Source organism: Schistocerca serialis, chromosome 9 (assembly GCF_023864345.2).
Source record: "Schistocerca serialis cubense isolate TAMUIC-IGC-003099 chromosome 9, iqSchSeri2.2, whole genome shotgun sequence".
In the NCBI taxonomy this organism is placed as follows: Eukaryota; Metazoa; Arthropoda; class Insecta; order Orthoptera; family Acrididae; genus Schistocerca; species Schistocerca serialis.
Window position 1 is genome coordinate 383007127 of NC_064646.1, and position 18298 is coordinate 383025424.

Below are 18298 nucleotides of genomic sequence, written 5' to 3' on the forward strand. Positions count from 1 at the left end.
AAAGTTAGTCACTACCATTCAAAGTTGCAGCAATAAGACCATAATACTTCGAATTGTCTGGTGAGAATTCTTATTTCAGTGAGACTTATTTTGATGCCAGAGAGATTATTGATGTAATTATTCTCTTCCATTAATTCGTTGCTAGGATCCGGTTAAAGCTAATGATGAAGAGTACAATAGCTGGCCCTGACAAGTTCCCATAGGAAACGTCATCTCTCATAAAGTCTTCAGGCGAAAAGTGAATGTCGTTAGTAACGTAGGGCTCCAAAGGTAAAATTTAGATGTGTTTGGAACACAACTACGATCGCACAGGTAACTGCAAAAAAGATGACTACAGTATTCAAAAGAATTATCTTAGTTAGCAGATCCAGAAACATTGGTTCCAAACGAAGAGGAAAGATAGATTAGTGTTTCAAGACGAACCCGTTAGAAACAAAGAAGATAGGTAGATTAGTGGCCATCGTGATATCGGCAATGAGGTGAGTGAAGACAGAGCACAAGTCAGAGCAAGGATGGGGATAGAAAAGGATCGTTCCCGCTTTAAAGAAATGGCAACGGCAGTCGCCTAAGTGATTTACGAAAACCAGAAATGAAAAAGACATGTATACCTCAAAAATATGCTCTAGCGCATCGCTGAAAAGGTCGCGAGATTATAGCCCATAGTATACATTACTTAGAAATGATGTTAACTGAAAGCTCACTGAGCACTTAGTAGATAGTCACGCAAGGAAATTAGGTCGGTCGTTATTTAATTATTTGCGTGTACCATGTATTTAATTGCGAGCTCTCGCTACGGTGTTTGACGGGTCAGTTTTAGTGTCATAATGCATTTACCTAGTGAAAAAAATGACAATATGCTGACCATTTACTGGATTTATTAAGTTTACTTACATATTTATTGATATAGTGTTTTAGATTTAACTGTATTTTATCAGTCTCCCTTCTCTTAATCACACGCATATATCCACACACATCGCATGCGCGTACGCATACACCACACACACACACACACACACACACACACACACACACACACCGTGCTACCACGCAATCAGATATTATGCTATGAAGTGCAAGAAGTTGTCAGGCAGATGTTTCAGATTGTGTTTGAATTTAATCTTACGAGTATTATGTGTTAAATTCTTTAAATCACCGTGTGGATGATCAAAGATTTTTATGGCTGAATACCTCAGTTCATTATGTTACGCACTATCACTATATTTATGAAAGTTACTATAGTTTCCGAACTGTTGTTGATTGTTCTTTATGGACTTCAGGAGGAAGGAAGTTGAGAGAGATAAGGTAAAGCTATCTACGGTAAAGTAAAAACGAATTTCGAAGAACCAGAAAGTAAAGATGTTAAATTATGAAGTGCAGAAAGGATTTATTCTTAAAGTACGCAATAAGATGAAGATAGAATAGTGGGATAAGAGCTGTCGAAAATTTAGAAAAAGAGAAAACGAGAAAAAATTTGCGAAAAAGATACAAGTCGTGCAACAACGCAGGCAGAATTTAGCAAATCACTGATCTAACTGAGCTTAAAGTCAGCTGTTGCATCGGAGTAACTGAAATTAATGGGTGGTGTTGGCGTTATAAAATTAAACCATCTAATAACAAAAATCTTTGTAATACAAGGAATCAGATATCCCGTAAAATATTGTCATATTATTGTCAAGAAAAAAGGTATGGATAGATGAGAAAAATATCAATCAGCCTGACATCTGAATCTTGTAAACCATGACATGAATAATAGAAAGAAACAAATACTGAAGAAAGACGGGAACTAGGTCATTTTGATTTCGGGGAATGTAAAATTACATCTGGTTACGCATTTAGTAAGGAAAAGAAGAGTAAGGGCTAAACGGGTTATCTTCATACCAATGTCAATTTATATGATAATTTGGCAACGTCACTAGGAATAAGATGTTTGCAATGCTGAGAAGAAAGAACGAAAGATTTTGGTGTAATTTTCCGACGACGACAAGAACGTTAGATAGGTAACAAACATTCATGTAGGCAAAGTCTCGGAAGGATACAGGCGATTTGATCCCCAGTTCTCTCGAGTGTCAGTGTGCATTGCTCAGCTAAATATTCAGAAGAATGTGGATAAAGTTAGTAGAAATAGTTCTCAAAAACCATGTTCGAGTAAGAAAAATGGAAGAATATAAAAGGCAGTGTAGTAGCTCAACATCTCTATTGCTTAGGTTGTAGTCAAAGAAAGGCAGAAAGAAGTGAAGGAAAATTTCAGAAGGGGTATAACAGAACAATGGGGCAGATACCAATGCTATGTTTCACAGGCGCCGAGGCTTTTGTGGACGGAACGAAGACTTGCCGGAGAAGACTTGCCGGAGGGCATGAATGGAATAGTTAGCAGATAATAGGTGCCAGGGGAAGAATAGCTGCAGTTTAGATGATAAAGAGCAGCACACAGAAAGTAGCAGAACAAGCGGAAGAACGAGATTACAGTAATCGCCGAAGCAGTAAAGATATGAGAAATTGCGGAAGAAAAGAAATTTTGATGCAGTGGGACCTGACCGTGGCGTTAAGCTGAGACATTCCCCTAAGACAGACGTCTGGAGTACAGTACTCTGTGGAAGGGAAAGGTGGCTAGGGGAAATTTAGAGTAGTAGAAAACAGAAACAGTTAAAATTTGCAGCTAGGGAAGGACATTAAAACGAAAGTGTACAGTGCAGTGCAGAGGTGCTTGAATAGTAAGGAAAGAAGTTTGTGGAACAAACCTACGAGAACAGTGAACGGAATAATAATACAAGACGGCAAAGACCCATCCTAGTTTCATGGTTCACTTGGTACAATGTAGCAAAAGCAGTGAGTACAATACTTTTGCAATAAGAAGGGACGCTGACAGAGAAAAGTTTGTAGCAACCCGTGCAGCTGTAAGAAATGAGATGGGTGAAGGCTACAATAATTTTCACAATCAGATCCTTGTGCAAGACTTATCAGAAAATTATACGAGGGTAAGTCTATTATTATCCGCAATTTAGTTATATTTTTGTTTATTTCGGTAGTACCATCGTTTTACGTTGATGACACATGCTTTGTTTATTTGTTGTTATGTCTTTGCACTTTTCAAGCTGCTAGGTTAGTTTCGTTATCGCTGCCGTGCTGCTAATCACGGCTGCTCCGCTGTCTATTTGCACCAACGTTCAGTGATCCGTTTTTTGTGGTCGGAAGGCGTATCAGGCACCAAAATTCACCGAAGACTTTCGGTACAGTATGGGAACAGTGTTTTGCCACAACGGAGTGTCTACGAATGGATTGAAAAATTCCGAAATGATTGCACAAGGGTTATGTACGATGAAGAAGCCGGACGACCGTTTACCGCCACAAATGAAGAAACCATTGACGTTCACGTGAAATGATTCTCTTAGACCGACAGTTAACTCTTGACGAAGTGGCAAATCGTCTGCAAATTAGTCACGGTTCCGGTTACGCAGTCAGACTTGGGTTTCATAAAATTTCTGCAAGATGGGTTCCAAAACAACTCACACAGTTACATAAACAAACGCGCTTGGACAGCTGCAAAAAACATTTGGATCGCTGTGGTGACGAAACGGACAACTTCTTAGATAGGATCATTACTGGTAACGACACATGGATCCATCATTACGAGGCGGAGAGTAAACTGCTGAGTATGGAATGGAAACAGCCAAATTCGCCGTGCATGAAAAAGTTCAAGACCCAACCGTCGCCGGCCGGGGTGGGCGAGCGGTTCTAGGCGCTACAGTCTGGAACCGCGCGACCGCTGCGGTCGCAGGTTCGAATCCTGCCTCGGATGGATGTGTGTGATGTCCTCAGGTTAGTTAGGTTTTAGGGGACTGATGACCTCAGACGTTAAGTGCCATAGTGCTCAGAGCCATTTGAACCCAACCGTCCGCAGGAAAATTAATGCTTACATTTTTTTGGGACGACAAGGTCCAGTACTGGAACATTATGGGGCAAGGGGCACAACAATAAACAGTATACGTTAGAGTGAGATGCTTACTGCCAGGCTAAAGCCTACAATTCGAAGCAAACTCCGAGGATTGCTGACAATTGTTGCACGACAATGCCCGCCCGCATACTGCTGCCCACACTGTTGAAACGCTCCAGAAACTCAAATTTGACGTACTGGGGCTCTCCATATAGTCCCGATCTTGCCCCTTCTGACTATCACTTGTTTCGTCCACTCAAAAAAGGCATTAAGGGGCCGTCGATTTGCCTCGGAAGAAGCAATGAAAGAAGCGGTGCATTCATGGTTCGCAGCACTACCGAGAACCTTCTTTTTTGAGGGCATCAGGAAGCTTGTACAACGATGGACCAATTGCGTTGAAACGCAAGGAGACTATGACGAAAAATGATGTTCTTGTAAGTTTCCTATTTGCGGATAATAGTTGACTTACCCTCGTATATAGTTATGGTCATACGTGGAGTCAATAAATGGACTCAAAACTTGCATGCAATGTTTCGTGGATCCGTCACGTGTCGAACAGAATGCGGAAGACAGAAAGCAGAAACTAAAAGTTCTATCCTTGAAAACGTATTCATTCATTGCGAGCAATATTTGACCATCGCATAAACAGAGAAACAAGCGATATCGATATTAGCACTCTCGGCATGGTAAAACAAAAGTACTTAGAGATAATAATAGGCCAGGCCGTGGTGGAGTTCCAGTTGGATTGTACACTGACTACGCTACAGAAATAGAGCGTTTCCTAGCTCAAACATAACGAGATCGTCTTCACAGCGAATAGTCCTGTTTAACTGGAAGTGATCACAAATCACTCTTGTTCACAAAAAGTGTAATGGATCCCAAACACAAAACTGTTAAAAACCAATATTGCTAACTTCCATCTGTTGCAGGCTCCTAGACCAAATTCTAAGCTCAAACGTTCCTAGACAAAAGCAAACTTCTCTTAAAAAATCAGCTCAGAAACAGAAAGAAGTACTCGTCTGAGACATAACTTGCTTCATTCGTAAATGACATCCTGCGAGCAATCGATGCAGTTGAGGAGGTAGGTTGCATCTTCCCAAATATCCAAAGGCGTTCGACTCTTCCACACCGTCGCCTACTAACCAACATAATACACACATAAAAAAAAAAATTGCATCACCCCGATTCCGAGAATTCCTGAAGATAGACGTTGACTGTGGTTATTGTATCACAGACACAGTTCCTTTGACTGTTCAGACATGTCATTAAACTCGCCCAAATATGAAAACAACTATGCAGGAGCAGCACCTATTAGACGTGGGGGGTCCGACGGCCGATCAGTTTCAGTCATTCCACCAGGAAGGAGGTACACGGCTCGTGTTGTCTGTTGTTCAACCATGCCTAGACGGTCAATACCGCGGTTCGATCACGTCCGCATTGTTACTTTCTGCCAGGAAGGGCTCTCAACAAGGGAAGTGTGCAGGCGTTTCTGAGTGAACCGAAGTGACGTTCGGACATGGGGGAGATAGAGAGAGAGGAACTGTGAATGTCATGCCTCACTCAGGCCGCCCAAGTGCTTCTACCGCACTGGATGACCGCTAACTACGGATAATGGCTCGGAGGAACCCTAACAGCAATGCCACCATGAATCACAATGATTGCTCACTGCACCTGGTGGCCATAGTTGGAACTGGACGGTGGCGTTGTGATGCATGGAAATGATGCACCCCATACTCGGGACATTAATGCTACCAAGTTTGGTGCCCTTACGGTAATTAGTTTCCGTGTTATACGTGTTAAATAGGGAAAGTTTAATTATAACCACCCCGTATATGTATGTATGTATGTATTGTTATTGAAACTATGTCAGCCCCTCCATGGCTAGAAATCTATATTCCACAATTGCTTGAAAGCAATTCCAGTGTTCAGACTGGTGGGCTATGTAGTTTTTTTGGGGGGAGTTCAAACGGCCGTGAAAGGATGCAGTTACAGGTGTCATACATGTGTTTTCCTTTCTCTGCAGTGCATCGAAAATTGATAAAGCAAAGTAGTTTATCATATTTAAGAAACATTAATCTATTAAATAGTAAGGAAGAGTAAGCCTAGAGTAAACAGTCGCTCCTGCATGCACTGTAACCCAGTTTCAACTACAACTTCTAGAATCTAGTGAGGTAAGGCGATACTTTTTTCTCACATACAGGGAGCTGCGTGAGACGGAAAATGTGCAGTGCAGTTTTAGTTAATGTCTGTCTCACAACTATGTTTTCGTGCCATGTGTTGGGACACCTCCGCCGTTATCGTATTTCTCAGTGGCATCCATCCACTACTGCCGTTTGTTGACAATTGATGAGCGGCACGCCTCGTTTCTGGGACGTCGAACGTCAGCACTACCGTTCGTTCTGTTACATAACACAGCTCTGCCTCAGTGACGTGCTAACAACGCACTCTTACCGACTTGCAGAACTGTTGAGCTAGAAGTGGAGCAACTTTGCCAGCCTTTGTGTTCGAGATTTCGACGCCCACTAACGCTCTTTTGTGTATCTTTTACTTCAGCTTCTGTTTACATTAATAAATGTAGAATCAGTATTAACTGTCCGTAAGATAGGAAGCGCAGGCTTAACGTAAGTTAGTACAATAAAAAATCTGTCTCTAACGAGATTTCATACCATCGAAACAGTTCTTAATTGACCTCGAAAATGCTTCAAGGTACTTTCACTGCAAAAATTAACAGTGAATGTACCTTAATAGCACATGTCCGAACCAATTTCGTTTTGATGGTAACATTGTGCTGTCTCTTTAAATGGTGGCATATTTATTTTTTTGGTTGTAACTGTTTTTCTGTTCTTCTGTAATTTCGGCTTATTGTAAAGCACAAGATTACAAGTCGTAATACAGCAAACAAATAGTTAAAAAAAATCAACGTTCTTGTTGGACTGTTATAACATCCACGATATATACATATATATATATATATATATATATATATATATATACTTATAATGTGACAAGTGGAATATGAACGTGTGGAAAATTACGTAACTCAATAATATTCATTCAATTATGTAATTATTTCTTAAAAAGATGATACTTATGTGAAACAGAGACAATATTTGTCTCACATTCTTTGTTAATCTATGTCATTCTTTTCTTTTGTTTTGTACGCTTTTGTCGTCTTCTTCTGATGTACGTCGCCGACGCAAGACGCGAATCGATTTGAGGTCTGTTGAATGAAAAACATTTAACGAAAAATTATTGTAGTTTTATGTTCATTTGCTGGTAAAAAAACAAATAGAGCCAAATGCGTTAAAACTATTTATCATTAATTATTTAAAAATCACTTCCTCTTTTAATTTTAATTTTGTATTAATTGTTTTATCATAGCTGCAAGAAGCGCAGCCATTGTTAGTTGCGATTATATAGCAACTTCGTCTGTACTTCTGATCGAAATATCAAGGGTTTGTGTTAAACTAATTTGCAAAACAGTATTAATAATTTTTCTGGTGGCATCAATTTAAATGATTAATTATTTATTGAGCAAAGGAAAATCTTAATTAAAAAAGAAATCCTCTATCTTTTGTAGGCCGCCATCTTAACTTTTATCTCAGCGGCAAATTTAAATTACTTGAAACTGCAAACAATATTCCGATGTGTAAGAAATAAATGTACACCGGTGGTACTGAACTCTATTTATATAATAATAAAAAAAAATCGAATCAGACTGCATCTTCTAAGAACAGCGCTGATGGTATTTATTGTTGCACAAGATTTCATTGCTGATGTATGTAGCCAAAATTAAACTACGCACGAATCACGGAGAAAAATATTTCTGGTAGCATACGTCAGTGTTGTGTGCGGGTGGTATTCTGTGGTTCCTTTTCATGATCAATTTGCTAAGAATAATTAAATCCATCGAAGACAAAAATTATAAAAGCTCTGATGTACGATCTGTAGTTTTAGTGATATGAACACAACTTACAGTCAACATTATTACACTACGTCAGGTGGAATTCTTGTGCAATTTGAACAAAATAATTATCTGGGAGAAGTTGTAGTATGAATATTGCATTATACATGTGTATAATATTGTCAGTATCATTTACAAAATCAAATCAATGCAACTACTAAATATCAAAGTGAATTCAAACCGCAGAATACCATAGAATATCATATCATCCATATTCATTGCATTTGTCCATGTTGATGATACGCAAAACGGTCACACTGTCACTCTTGTGGTAGTAGTGAACGGCTCTTATCCATGACCGCGTAACATGATGCATAGATTTGTGTCATTACAGGCCCGTTGAAGTCAGTCAACAAGGGACAAACATAACAGCATTGACTTAGTTAAACGTGCTTGTAACTAACATATGAAGGGCTTATTTCAATAGTGGTACAAGTTGATTAACTCCATCTTCTGCCTATAATGCTTCTAAAATTAATGATCCAAACAAACAGAAAGAAAGGTTCATCTCTAGCAAGCAGCCATATGTTTGAATATTTCTGGTATCTCAACTGCAGATTTTGCAACGCTCATTTAACTTTAGGACTCTGTATCTCAAGATGAACAAAAATGGACTTGTACCACTATTGAAATAAGCCCTTCATATAACACTGATATCAGCTGTTGACTCTATTACCACAAAGGGTGGCACAATCGTACGTGGACGTTGCTACTTTTAATCTGTTTCTATGCGTTATGGACACGATGGCATCACAGTCCAATCATGAAGCTTATTTTTGTCCTCCTACTACCCAATGTAACAGATATCTTGAACGACTCCTTACCCAGAAGTGTTTTCCCTGGACATAGGGCCACCATCTAAGCAAGACGTTGTCACCGTGACTTCTGATTACCGATTTATTTGCATTCTTCCGGCACTGTTGAAGATCTTAAAATATATAGTCCATATACAGCTAACTCACTGCTCAACTACAAACAAACTACTAGACGAAGACCAATCAGATACCCGCAACGACTGCAGCAGTGTACTGGAAGCGTCTCAAATTTACTGAGCTTGCCCATATGGGTTTAAAGATTGAACACTAGCTTGGAAAGGTGATGGAAATAAATCGTTCGCGGTTTTTTTTCACATCTATGTCGACATCTGTACATACTCTGCAAGTCGCATCATGTTGCGTGATAGAGGATACCTTGTACCACTACTAGTTATCTCCTTTCTTATTCCACTCGCAAACAGAGCAAGGGAAAAACGATTGCCTACACGACTCCAAATTTTTGTGATCTTGGTGGTCTTTATGCGTAATGGGTGTTGGCGACAGCAGAATTGTCCCGCAGTCAGCTTCAAATTCTCAGTAGTGTTCCGCAAAAGGAACACCGTCTTTCCTCCAGGGATCCCCACTTCCGTTCGCGAGCATCTCCGTTAGTACTCGTGTGTTGATCGAACCTACCTGTAACAAATCTTGCAGCTCGCCTCTGAATTGCTTCTCAAGGGAACCAGCCCAGTATTTACATTTACCAATTTAGTGTAACAACGGAAAATCTTTATATGCATGCCTGAAGTGTGATACGAACCACTGCCCCCCTCCCCCCGAACACGAATTCCGATGTGTGTTGTTCTCTGCAGCATGTTGCTCAGTCTTTTATTCTGCATTTCATTTAGAATGGTTGCTATTGATGATCATGATAATGTAAAAGAAAATTCACATAAGAAAGTGATCAAGACAAGTATGAAAATGTACCGACATAGAAATGGTTACCATGTATCAATGAAGTGCCGTACTCTGAAAACCGAACATTTTGCTGTGTCAGTGTTTGTTTTTAGTGATTCAAAAATAAAGACACTACGTAACGACATGAAGGAAGTACGATTCCCAATACGTAACTGTACTGTTCCAAAAACCGTAATTTAATAATATAGGTAATATTATCTTACTTGTAGGTTATACGGCAAGTTACGTTACATGAATATTTGACTATCGGTAGCGCGAGCGGTTTCTTTGTTCTTGGAATAAGAAGAAAAATCACAATTTTACATAAAGTCTTGTTCTGTAGTTCAATAAACTCCCTTTCATCGCTGCATCAGAGATGGTCGCTAAGTGCGACGAAAGTACACTAATTTCTGCTTCGATCAACGATCTTTGTTAATGTCTTATGAGAAGGAATTTTCAGGATTTGTTCTCCGTACAGCACCCTACCATTGCAGCGTCCACTTCAGAAAAGACAGTACATTCAACCTACAGGGGTAGAAGTACCAGCCACGATGTTTAGTGACAGAGAAAAAAATGTTGTCATGAGTAAAGCGTGATTGCTTCGAACGTTTTCAAAGACTGGCGCCGGTGGAAAGAAGTAGGACACCGTATTAATCTGCAGAGTCTCAAAATCGTGAAAAAAAGCCTTTGAACCTCGCAATGTTCCCATAGGACTGTTTCCATGGATCGAAACTGGTGTAAAATGGTTTCCATCGAATACTTGCGTCATGCGGCAGTCAGTCTAGGAACATAATATGCCTGAAACAGTTTTCGGGAGCTACTGAGGTGTCTGCCATGCATTTGGAAAGATTTTTACGCAATATTCGCGTTTCACTGTATGGTTTAAATGGCTCTACGCACTATGGGACTTAACATCTGAGGTCTTCAGTCCCCTAGATTTAGAACTACTTAAAGCTAACTAACATAAGGACATCACAGACATCCATGCCCAAGGCAGTATTCGAACCTGCGACCGTAGCAGCGCCTAGAACCGCTCGGCCAACCGGCCGGCGTTGTGGAAAGCGTGTGACCTCTTCTCACTACTATGGCGACATGTGGCTGGACCATCCACTTCACGAGATTTAAGTGTTAAGCATAAAATTAAGAGCCAACTAGACCGTATTATTCGTAAGGCTTCTGTATAGTTTCGAAGCAGCCATGGTCATTTCGCAAGATGTGTGCTGGAGGACGTAATGTGTTACCGTACCCTGGTTGTAAAGGACGCTCCCGGTGATAAATGTACGAAAATGGAGCTTAAATCAAACGGGCGACGTTTTGCTTACGTAGAAGAGATTCACAGCGGAATCACAACTCATTTTGAACACGATTCCTGCACAACTTCAACCACTGGGAAAATTGCTGTTAGCGTTGCATGCATTGCGAGGGGACTGTTTTAAAGGTGATGTGGGAGAGGTATACGTAAATTATATTTTCTGATTTTTTATGACAATATCCTCGGAAATTTAGGGCAGCAACTCGTGTCTCTCTACGATAATTCTATATAGTTGCTCTCCTTCTTTGTGATGGCTTCCTACGTTGGAAAAGCTTTATAAATCAATCTAACCTAGCATCTTCGTTCGTCTGAGTAATAGCTCGGATAACTACGAAAGATGACACTGGATGAAGTTGTCTCAACTTTGAGAATAAGTCGGACACTGGTAGATTCTGGAGAGTAAGTGGCTCAGTATTGAGTAACTGAGATTGGAGCTTATACATTTTTCTGTTCTGTTGTTGAAAGAATTTACGGTCTACACAGGCCAGACAAGAACTGAATTCTCGATACCTGTCGTCAAATTTATTGGTGTTTCACCTAGTTATAAATGCAGGTTATAAGCATACATGTGGTACATGTAATACGATGGAAAATGTATGCTGGTGACCTCCACTTACATCTAAGTGCAAGATCAATAAACTTAGACAGGTATCGAAAAGTTAAACGATGACCTGTGTGCGTTATGAAAATGGATACAGAATATAGAGTTCTAGCTCATACCAAACAAATGGGAAGTGGTCCGGGTTGATCATTATTGGCTCATTAGTCAGAATTATAGGGAATGCGTCTGTCATCTTTGGTCCTAAATCGAAAAAATATAGATTTCTGCCCCTCAGCAAAGAGTCTGTAATTGACGAAGATCTAAACTGAGCTGAGCACATATCTGCAGTGTACAAGAAAGCATCAGAATCTCTCCGTGTCCTAAAGAAAGATTTACCGTTGTAATGTGGAAAATAAAGTTGTATAAACGCTTGGACATCTGATTCTTGTTTACAGCGATTTATCCCACAGCGTCTTCCTCAGGAAACGTGATGGCGCATGGAACTGCGTACGATATAACATATAACAGTAACGTTTGACTTTTTGACCACAGTTCACTATCTTATGCACAGTTGTCCTAATTACATGCAGATAAGCGCTTATGTTTCCGTACACTCTGTGTTCTGTGCCGTCTCATCAGCGCACACCGTCATATCTCTCCTCAACCTAACGCTTTAATCCGAACAAGACAGCAGAAACTAGCACTCTCGTAACATGAAAATCCCACAACATCACACAAGTACTTATTCGAAGCCTATTTCAATATAGGGACCCAGCTTTAGAGTGACTCCCCGACTGTATCGGAGAACTGGATAGCAACTGCGACTCCAAAAGATAATTAATGATATATCTACTACAGCAATAATAATGTCTGCCCTTGTTCCTGCATGCACTCGCCAGGCAATTAGAACTGTATATATTTAGAAATCAGGTCTTATTCTCTACCCACAGTCCTTAATTGGTAACGTCAATCTAAATTCCTCTCCGTCATTACCAGCAGCAGCAAAGTTACGCAGCTTCGGCTGTTGATGGATTCACTTCCGAGACAGTTCGCCTGTTTAAGTACTTTGGGAGTCTTTTAGTAACGATAACAGAACGGAAATAGAACTACACTTTTTACTGCCAATAAAATTCCTCTGGACCGTTGACAGCATTGTAAATATATAAAATTGTCCGCCGGCCGTTCTGACCGAGCGGTTCTAGGCGCTTCAGTCTGGAATCGCGCAACCGCTACGGTAGAAGGTTCGAATCCTGCCTCGGGCATGGATGTGTGTGATGTCCATAGGTTAGTTAGGTTTTTAGTAGTTCTAAGTTCTAGGGGACTGATGACCTCAGATGTTGAGTCCCATAGTGCCAAGAGCCACTTGAACCGTTTATAAAATTGTCCTTTGTTTCGGCCACTGTTGCAAGAAGCCTTCCTCAGGGCTTGTGTTGAGATGACTCCTGAATGAGAGAGACTTATGATCTTGTATAGATATTGTGTAGTATAGTACATAGTATAGTACACCTGTGGGTTGCTGAATGTTTACTGGATTTCAGGATCCAACGAAGGGGTTTAAGCTGGTGATCCTCACGCAAAAAACCTTACAGTGTTCATCCAATTCAGACGCTGATGCTGCGAGTGCACTTAATAGCTAATTTGAACTAATTAGAAAAGATCACACCTAGTTTATTATGTATTTTTATTTAGAAATGGTATCAATTTAACGCACAACACCAAAAACAATAAATAATGTGCATATAAAATGACAAATAACGAATCCGTATCCTGAAAGCTTACCCTAAGCCAGTACGAAATATTCTTATGCATCTTTTGCCGTTGACTTTTAACTGAGGATGGATTATTTTATTTTTGTGGTCCCTTACATTCGAACTTTTTGAATAGAAGCAGGACGAAATCTTCCAGGCTGGTGCACAGTGTTAATAAGTCAGTAAGATTACAAGAGTGAACATTCCGGTGGAGAGTGGGATACTGTTCGCAGGCTGTTATTAAGCCACTCTGCCAACAATGGCAGCACAGCAGAACGTGAAGAGCTGCTTGCGTAGTGGGTTTCAGAAGGAATGGTAAGTATTGTAGGAAAAAACTGGTTCAGATGACTCTGAGCACTATGGGGCTTAACTTCTGAGGTCATCAATCCCCTAGAACTTAGAACTACTTAAACCTAACTAACCTAAGGACGTCATACACATCCATGCCCGAGGCAGGATTCGACCTTGCGACCGTAGCGGCCGTGTCCACCTTCTTGCCTTTAGTCAGGCTTACGTTCAGTATGCTGTATGTGAGTGATGCAGATCAATATGCTGTAATGTATACAGTAAAACGTTTCCTCGAGACAAAGACGTGAAATTTGCAAAACATATTCTAGCTGTCGCTTGACTGTGGGCTCAGGCGCGAAACTAGCTACGGGGAAACAGATCTTTATTTCAGAACGTTTGGCTGCCTGCAATTATTTCTTCAATGGCGTTTACGAAAACAGTTGTTCTGTCCTCTGTCCATCATGAACAAAATGAAGGTGCTGTAGATATGTATGTCTGTTTTAATTTTTGGTTTGGAATTTAATGTGTCCTTGAGTTTACGTAGCTGACTGTGGTAGTGACTGTGGTAGTGATTTTTTGACTGTGGTAGTGATTCGTTCGTCAATTCCACTGTAGCGCTTAAGAATTCCGCAACTATTTACAGTTAATGAGTATACCGATATGATATTTGTGTTCGGCTTTTATAATGGAAACGCTACTGCCGCTTGTAGAGAATATGGCGGTCGCTTTCTTAATGGTTGAGTACCGGATTCAAGAGTGCTTATTCGTGATTTCAGTAAACTGGGTGAGATTACGATAGACCGTAGTCCACCCAAACTTGCAAAATCATTGAACAAATTGCGAATGAAGCAGCAGACATTACTGATTTGCTAGAACGTAGTAAGTCAACAAGCACACACGTATTATCCTGACGTGTTTCACATACAAGAAAATGGTGGACTTCGTATGCACGGTCTTTATCTCCATCATTTACTGCTGATTCAACAAATTTGGGAAAGAGATGAAGGTAGACGCCTGGAATTTTGTCGTAGACTCATTGCAAATCACCATCCATCCATCCATGGTTCAAATGCCTCTGAGCACTATGGGACTTAACATCTGAGGTCATTAGTCCCCTAGAACTTAGAACTACTTAAACCTGACTAACCTAAGGACATCACACACATCCATGCCCGAGGCAGGATTCGAACCTGCGATCGTAGCGGTCGCGCGGTTCCAGACTGACGCGCCTAGAACCGCTCGGCCACACCGGCCGGTTGCAAATCACCGAGTAATCCCATTAATGCTTTTCACTGATGAAACCACTGTCTCTTGTGACGGTACTAATAACACTCGTAACTCACATCGGTGGTCCGACAAAAACCCACATGCCTTTCTGGAGATACATTGCAAGTACGTTGAATAGGTCATAGACAATCAGTTGATTGGGCATGTTGTGTTACCACATTGTCTTACAAGGCCCCTTTTTCCAGAATTTCTTGAAAACTAGCTTCCAGCATTATTGGAAAAGATTCTTTTCGCTACAAGTATGGGAATGTTCCTCAGTACGACGCGACTCCTGCACTTTCTAGTCACCAGGAGACACATCATCAAAGCCTGGAATTCCCCGCAAGATGGATAGGCAGAAATGGATCACGTTTGTTGGCCCCTAAAGTTCCAGGTGGTTACTCCTTTCGATTTCACTTGTGCAAAAGTTTCCTAAAAAGAGGTAAAGACAAAAGACAAACTGACCGTTCGTATTATGAATAGAATCGCCCTCAAAAACGAACGCCAAAACGACCTCAGAAGAGCTACACGTCGTGCTGTCAAGAATATTCGAAAGTGAAATTTATAAAAATAAAGTTCGAATTTGGTCATTTGCCTTTGTTTAACGCCTTCTGTGGATGTTTATCTAGGTTACATTCTCACAGTGGTACCTCTGTAGTCAGTAGAAATGGGGCTCATATTATGTGGAACGCTTCATTTGGATTTTCTTATATTTACACCTTCTAAAATTTTTACTATTCCTCCTGAGACACGCTGTAGGTACTTTGGAAGTTGGGGACAACTAGTGGCAGATGTCAGTCGTGAGCGCGGATGGTGAATCGTATATTAATGGAATTGAACATGTCAAGTTGAAACTCATTTCTTCGAGACAGGTAACGTGTGCTATATCTGACGGTTGAGCAGTTGATGAGAACGATCCAAATCAGCACATTGTGCTTAACTGATAGAAAATTTGTCCTTGTCGAGGGAATAAAAGAGCATAGGAACACATCGAATACACCAATACTTCGTTGGAAACGTTAAAAATAATAAAAAGTACTTATACGGATGTCATCTTCAGATCTGCCAAGAATGGGAAACGTTCCGTACAAGTAGACAACAGATCCGCGACGAAAGTGAAAGCTTACCGTTACTGACTTTCTCTGAATTGCTACTTAACACATAACTCTCTGAATTGCTACTTAACACATAACTTAGCGCCAGCGGGGACTGCAATTAACAGCTTTCGTCATCTGATAACATTAGTAATATTCGTGAGTGTACCAATAAAATCAGCAGTTCGTGTAATGAAAATGTTGATAACGACACATCCTGTCCATTTAGCAATAGAATCTGCAAACAAAACATGAAATTAATATGTCTCTGTTCGTTTTCAATCGGTATGGTCCATTAAATCAAAATTCCTTAACTTTTTCACTTTTTTTTTCAAGTTCTCACGATTCTTCTCAAATATGGTTTCTCTATTACAGTTTCATAATATAGTCGTAGTGTGAGGTCCCAAAATTTTTCTATCCTTTGCATATGAATAACTCAGAGATGTGGTGAGTTAACCCATAGGCACGAACAACCAAGATGAGCAATTGTCTCGAGTCCACCATATGTGGTCTCAGTTTGTGTTACACACTGTACAAAAAGTGCCATACAGAAAAAAAACCGATTGCACGTATTCCATGCGTGCATTGTTTTCTGGCGTTCTAGTAAAGTAAGTTATTGAACATCTCCCTATATAATGGTGCTTGTAATGCGGCATGAGGGACATGGTAAGAGGATATTCGGATATTCACATACAGTCAAGCGGATGGGAGTGGAGCGCAGCATACTTCGATGACATGAGTCTGAATTGCATCATAACATTCTAGTCTGGCAGAACTTTGTGAGTTCAGTGACAACGTAAATTGTTTTGATATGAAAAGTTCAGCAGCTTAGCTTATCTTCGAATTACCTACGGCATTTGGTCGTGTAAATCGTAATACAGTATCAAGTAAAGTACCATTTTGTCGAATTATTGGTCAAGAACATAACTGATTTACTTCGTTTTCAACAAACCGTAGACGGAATGTTCTGAAATATGATTAAAGTCTATCACGAGACGCCTCATGGATACGGTATTATACGGCAAAATGTGTATGAATTTGTCACAGAAACGACTATAAAAATATCTTCAGGAAAGAACTGGTTTCTGCAATAATTAAAAGGTCCATTGGCAACTAACCCAAATAGAATGTGTTTTAAGTAGCTGATAGTGCCTTTAGTCATGTCCTGGGCACAAAAGTTACAGGACAAACTCAATGTGGGAGCTTTTGAAAGAAAACGAGAGAAAGTTAATGTTAACTTATGATGGGAATGGATAGTTTCCAGACATCAGTACCTTTACTTTCCCATGTAGACTGATTTGGTGGGTTCTTATTGTCGCAGAAAACACAGAACAGTGTAATGACATATCGTTGCGGCTTCAGGGACAAGCTAGGGCGGTATTCACGAGCAGCCAAACGATTGGAAATGGAGCGCAACATGGATTTATCGAAAACCAGCAGTACAAACGGAACAGATGACTTTAGCCGCCGTTTTTGAATATTCGTATGAGGCATTGATATTTTACTACAGAATTTCGTTTAAAGTGTTCGAACAGATACTGAAAACCTCCCCAGGACAAGGTCCAGGTATGTGACCCGTAAGTGTGTCGATATGATTCCCTGGATGCAAACCACTAAACGTCGTGTGTTTGGAAGAAACTCGGTGGTGAGAGCCTGAATACGTCACCAGTGGCACTCAAAATTTTGGGTTTTATACTGTCAGTGGTCTAAACCACTGAAACGACCTTTAACAGCGGTGGTGTCATTCACCTACATTGCTAGCAAAAATACCGGTTTGCACTACAATCTTGCACGCAACTGCGTTAATAGACGCAGCTCCCCATAGTCCACCCAATGAATCTGTATATTTATCTTCCCTGCTACTAGTTTCGTGAATTCACTCTTATTTCATGTCGTGCTACAGTGTTACTCAGAACTATGTAAACGATGTGCAACGTTGCCCGAGTTAACCTTCCAGTACGAGTAAAATGCAATGAGTTTTTTAGAGTGGTCAGATGCAAAGTTTTTGAGTGACTTTTTATGGCGTGGTAGTGAAATATTTAGAATCGTTGCTTGTACCCTTTGGATAACTACAAGGTTTCCAAGATATGCGTTGCCAGCATTGTCGGGACCACATTCATAGCGTAGGATAGGGCACAGTTAATGTTTGTAAGTGCACTATCGTCAGTTCACTGCCCTTTGGCTAATGGAGTATTTGTTTCGACACTGGGAAACATGCTTGTTCAAATGGTTCAAATGGCTCTGAGCACTATGAGACTTAACATCTGAGCTCACCAGTCTCCTAGAACTTAGAACTACTTAAACCTAACTAACCTAAGGACATCACACACATCCATTCCCGAGGCAGGATTGGAACCTGCGACCGTAGCAGCAGCGCGGTTCAAGACTGAAGTGCCTAGAACCGATCGGCCACCACGGCCGGCTGCTTGTCGAAGTCTCGATATT